Raw genomic sequence first — 6,156 nt, 5'->3', positions numbered from 1 at the left:
AAAAGTATGGAAACCTAGTCCAAGAAAGAATAGAGACATATTCTGATTGGTCCACGTCATTATGGAAGCCAATTAATTTCCTTCAAATATTATTTTTCAAAATGCTTCTATGCTTACACTTTCATTTTAAATGAAAATGGGGCATTTTAAATGACCATTACTTTCACTTTAACATATAATAAAGGAAACTTCATAGGCTAAATATTTTGGGCCTAATAGTCTTTCAACGATGATCTTGCACCATTTTTAATCCAAAAGTGTGATCTTGGGCTCATATGTAATTGAATAGTAATAATATGAGCTTTTAGTTTATGTGAAAATTACATTTTATATGAGTTTTTCAATAAAATTTTCAAAATTATGGCTTTTTTTTACAAATATTATTTTATGGCTTTTTAAAACTTGTATTCCTTTTTATGGGATTTTTTCCCCATATTTTTGTAAAAAAATCATTATTATGCCATATTTTTGTAAAAAATCATTATTATGCCATGTTTTTTTTTCCCATAATCTGATTTTTTTAATTAAATTTGTCCATACAAATTATGAAAAGTTTAATTACCATATTTTTGCATATTAATAGCTAAAAAGCCATATTTATGAAAAAATCCCTTAGTTTATTATGACCAATTAATTAATGTTATTTAATTATTAGGTATCATGGATTTGTTCATGCTCTCTAGTGTGTTATGTATTCTTGATAATTAGATATATGATGTTCTTAAGTTGTATATTAAATTATATTAGATTTCTTTATGTATAATATAATTAGGATTTAGATCTATCACAAGGTGATATTGACGTGGTTTAGAAAAATAAAGATTGTAGTGCATTTTTCAATTAATTTAAATCTATATAAATATATACTAGATACAAATAACGTGCAATACACGTTTACTTAATTTTATTTATAGAATTTATTAATTATTTTTATTAAATTTATATTAATGTCATATAAATTTCAAATAAATATTCTATTTTAATTAAATATTTTATTTATTTTTATTTAAGTTTATGTTTGTTCTAGATTTTGAATTTAGGAATGACAACAAAAGATTATATGTTATATGTTTAATATAATATTAAATATTATACGTGGATTTTAAATTTAAGTTTCTTGCTAGTTTTTAAAAAAAAGTAATTTGTTGCTAATTGACAGTAGATTATATTATATGTTTAATATGATATTATTCTTATAATTGAGTTTAAGTTTGATTAAATTTTATTTAAGTTATAAAACGTATGATCTTATTATTTTTAAATAATTATCATTGTAAAATATCTCAAAAATATCATATTTTAATTTGTTTAATTATTTATTTATTATTTTTAAATATTTATCATTGTAAAATATCTCAAAAATATCATATTTTAATTTGTTTAATTATTTATTTATTATTTTTAAATATTTATCATTGTAAAATATCTCAAAAATATCATATTTTAATTATTTATTTTATTTAAATTTAAGTGATGTTTACAATCTACCGTTAAATATAAGAATATTATGTTAAATATAAGAATATTCTATTAAAGTTAACATTAAAAAAATAAAAAAACGTTAAAATAAAAAATCTTCGTTATCTACACATTTTTTTATATAGAAGAGATATATATGTCGAAATCTAACTCCAGTTCCCATCTTCAACAGAAGAAGAGAGAGGGAGAAAGAAGTTCATACCCTTCAAATGAGTAATTTGCTAAAATGACCACGTTAAAATTTGAAATTAGCAAACAATATGAATTTAGATAGGCCCAACTAGTGCAGTTTAAGTTTGCTTATAATATCATGACAAGAATCATAGGGCTACATCTAAAAATCAATTGGTGATTAGTGAAGTTATTCGTATTCTTATTAATGGCTCAATATTCTTACACTTATTCTATGTGAGACATCATATCCAATATCATGCGTAGGGGTGTTCGTAGTGCGATTGGTGCGGTTTTTCTCTAATTTTTTAGACCGCACCGCATATACGATTTGAATCATTTTCCAAACCGCGACTCGCACCGCATAGACCTCAAATCGCATAAACCACACCGCAAAAATGCGGTGCGGTTTTGGCGGTTTATACCTATCGCCAAATAATTTAACAATTAAATATTAAAATTAAGAAAGATTCATAATAAATCTTATAACCATAGAGTGTTTAATAAAATAATTAAATGTACAACAAGCTAATAAACTTTAAGCAAAATAATAAAAATATAACAAATACAAAATGTAATATAAAAGTAAATATTATTTTAATTAAAGAGGAATATATTTAGATAGAAGGAGAATATGTGTTAGTATCCTATGAAACATTATATTTCTTTCTAGATATTGTGTATATTATATTATACTATATAAATATTTATGCATTAACTTTAAATGTAGTAAAATTGAAAAAAATAATATAAAAAAGTTAATGTATATAATGATGCGGTGCGGTGTGGTTTGAACCGCTTTTATAAAATTTAAAACCGCAAACCGCACCGCGCCGCGTGTTTGACAAAAATACAAACCGCAACCGCACCGTGAAGGGTTCTAAACCGCAAATTGCGGCGGGACCACCTAGAATGATCGAGAAACAGAGGTACTTGCCGTCGTCACTGATGTGGGCCACTGTCATGAGCCGGTTATATCGGGACAGATGGTCCCTGGGATCGGTGTTTCCAGTATAGGCGGTGAGGCTCGGCATCTTGAACCCTTTGGGGAGTACAGCGTCTAGGATATGCCTCGCGCATGGCTCTTTATCCTCTTCATCGGAGTCGGTATCCACTCATTCCTGCTTGCGGACCAAACGATCCGTGACCTTTTTCAATGCAGCCAGCTGCTCCATTAGCTGCCTGGTTATGCTGTCTTCCAGGGGGAATCTTTCGTTCCTCTTGTCGTTGATGTTGTTCCTAAGGTCGCCACCCCGGGGGAGAATTTTTCCCTTGCAAGCCCGCTCCTTCCGAGCGTTTAGTCCGTCGTGTAGGTCTATCTGGGACGTGTCGTCCCCTGAACTAAGGGCATGACACTCTTCGCTGTGTGGCCGCTCCCGACGGTTTTTGTTTACCGAGGCGCTTGGGTGTAAAGACCTTTCCCGCTCGTCTCGCCCTGGGGAGTGCCGAGGCCGTGCGTCCCGCGACCGCGTCCCTTGTAGATCAATCGGGTGGCCTCGTCCTGGGACGGGGCGCACCTTTTCTTTCCTAGGGAGCGGCCGGGAACGGGTCCTGACTTTCGTGACGGGGGTGTTCTTTTCTCGGGTCTTTCCACCGGCCTTCTTTTTCTCCCTGTCCGGGTTTGCTGGGGCTGGCTCAAGAAACTGCTTTGGGGGAGGGGCTGCCCTTGCCTCTTCGGGGACCCCGGATTGAGCTTGCGGAGTCGGCTGCTGCGCTCCCTGAAGTGGGCCAGCTGCAGGATTGGTCGCCGGACCCTGCGCGGCTATGAATGCCTGCAGGGCTCGGAGAGACTCTTGCATTTGCCGATGTACCTCCGCTTGCTCAGCGATCCTGGCCTCCTGGTCCAGGACTTGCTGCCCCAGCCTAGTCACCTCTAGGTCCTGCTGGTTGGGCTCTCTTTCGGGGATCTCGGGATCCGCAGCTTCGTTGTGGGACTCCCCCTCATTTTCCTCTTCATAATACTCCTCCTCGTTCTCCTCTTCGTACTCGGTCCTACCCTCGTAGTTTTGTGACTCGTCATGGTGAGACGTTGGAGGAGGCGCGTTCTCGGGCATGTTCTGAGGAAGACGCTGGGGAGGCGACGGATCTCCGTTGCCCTGCTCTGGATTGCTAGGGTCAAAAGTTGTGTGTCGTGTGTTCACCATCGTAGTAAAGGCTCGGTGATAGCGCTAGCTTTCTTCAGCTCTCAATGAAAGCACCAAAATGTTTACCGAGATTTTCGGAAACTATACCAATGAATATTATCTAAGAGTAATGATAAGGAAAGTAGAAGATTAACACATGATTTTTACGTGGTTGGGGCGTTAATGAGCCTTAGTCCATGAGTCAGTTGTATTAGAGCTTGGAAAGTCTTTTACAATGGAGTTTTTCTCTCTTTTTTGACAGAGTAACTGTATATCAGTTGAAGAGAGATCCTTTTCCCAGTGTTCTATCGCCTGTATTTATAGGCTTGTGGGCACACTGGGTCTGGGCCGGGTATGACCCGGGCCCATCAGAGATATGGATCCTCATGGCTTCTCTGGTGGAAGCCCAATATAAAAGATAAAACATACAAAGATTCATGACTAAATAAGGCCCAATAGGGTGGCCCAAGAGCTATATTTCGCCCGACAAAACGATGCTTTTGGTTTGGGCACTTCGAGTTACGAGGTAGATTCAGGGGAAAAGACTAGTCAGAGTACTTGGCAGCGCATATCAGAAACAGCGGCATGCAATCCCGAGGTGACCTTTTCTGCAGACGAAAAGTGGGGACAACCCCCACGCGGAGTGGGGCGGCTTCAGAGTCACAGACGCTTTTCCTTACCAACCGGGTACGTTTACCTTTGTCCCTCTTCGTTTACCACAGGCCCGGACCGTGCCAGGCTCCGGGACCATTCACGCGTGCTTCAACGGGCTTCTGAGCTTTGTACGTCTCCCGGACAACCGTCCTGGATCACCATCAGGGCCCCCCGAAAAGCACTAGGGTCGTGCCCTGCTCGGATATTCCTGTACCAAGCGGGTCGGGCCTGGGCCCACATTCGAACGCCCAGTCCATGGACCTAAACCGCCGTCCCGGGCCCACGTCAGGAAATGGGGATAACAGTAATATTAATAAACAACCAATAAAAATGTATTAAAATAAAATAAATTTATATATTCTTTAAAAAAATTATAATATATATTTATACGTAATTGGATTAGATCAGTTGTTAATTGGGTTTTGACAATATCTTCTACTAACTTATCTAATCTAATTAAAATTTAATTATTCAAATCTAATTCAATTATAATTAGATTGAATTTGGTATAATTTGGATTGGTTTGAATGATTCTCACCCTACTAAATGGTGCGTGTGTATATATATATATATATATATTTAAATAAAAAAAACTAATAGATCACCTGAACCCAATCAAACCCGAAATTACCCAAAAAAATCAAAAAATTCAGAATGGGTTCGGTACCCCATTTCCTAATCTGAAACCTACAAAATCCGAACTTGATGCACCTGAAATCCAAAAACATGACCAGTATGCACCCCTACACCTAATGATTTAACAAATAGAGTGGTATAGGGATTTTTTTCATCCAAAAAATAAAATAAAATAAAAGTCATTGTCTAGTTTAATGGCAAGCCGCTAAAAACATATATTATTATACAAAATGTATATAGTTATGTTATGCAAAATAATTGGTTATGTATGAGGTGAATGTGTACAATTATAGGCAAGTGTAGTTCAACTAAGGCTTCAAATGGGCTTTTCAAGGTCAGCGAGAGTAGTCCAACTAAGATCATATTTTCCAAGCCCAACAACTTATTTATTCTTATCTCACTTATAAGTCCAAGATAAACCCAATTCAACCAAACACTTTTTTTTTTTTTAAAAAGTACAATGTCCTTCCTTTTCCCTTTTAAAGATTTATTTTTTGGGATAAGACTTGTAAATGCCATTTATTTTGTTCTAATCTTATTACGAAATCACATTTAATATGGGTTTTTTAATAAAGTTTTCAAAAATATGGCTTTTTTTTTTTAGTATTATTTTATGGCTTTTTAAAACTTTTATTCTATTCTATGGGATTTTTTTCCCATATTTTTGTATAAAATCATTATTATGCCATAGTTAAATTTCTAATTATATTTATAAATGTAGAAGGGTAATTATGTAATTTCGTGTGTAGAAGGGTTATTATGTAATTTTGTAATTATTTATTTAAGTTTTTATATTATGTGGAAAAAGTAATCTTTTCATTTTTTATATTATTTAGTTTTATTTTAATTTTATATAAGGTATTTTTTACTTTTAACTTTTTTACTTTTTATTTTTGTCTGTTTTGATTGAGAGGTTTCGCCCTTTCTTGTTCTGCAACGGGTGCCGAACAGTGTTGGCGATCAGTGAGAGTGGCAGGCGGACGGCTGTCTTCTCGGGCGGACGGCTGTTGTCTCAGGCGAACGGTTGTCTTCTCAGGCGAACGGTGGGTGTTGAGCAGAGTTGTTTGGGGGGTTTCCATTCCTCTGTATTTCA

This window comes from Humulus lupulus, chromosome 3 (assembly GCF_963169125.1).
Source record: "Humulus lupulus chromosome 3, drHumLupu1.1, whole genome shotgun sequence".
Classification (NCBI taxonomy): domain Eukaryota; kingdom Viridiplantae; phylum Streptophyta; class Magnoliopsida; order Rosales; family Cannabaceae; genus Humulus; species Humulus lupulus.
The sequence above is the reverse complement of the archived record's forward strand: the minus strand, read 5'-3'. Positions refer to the sequence as shown.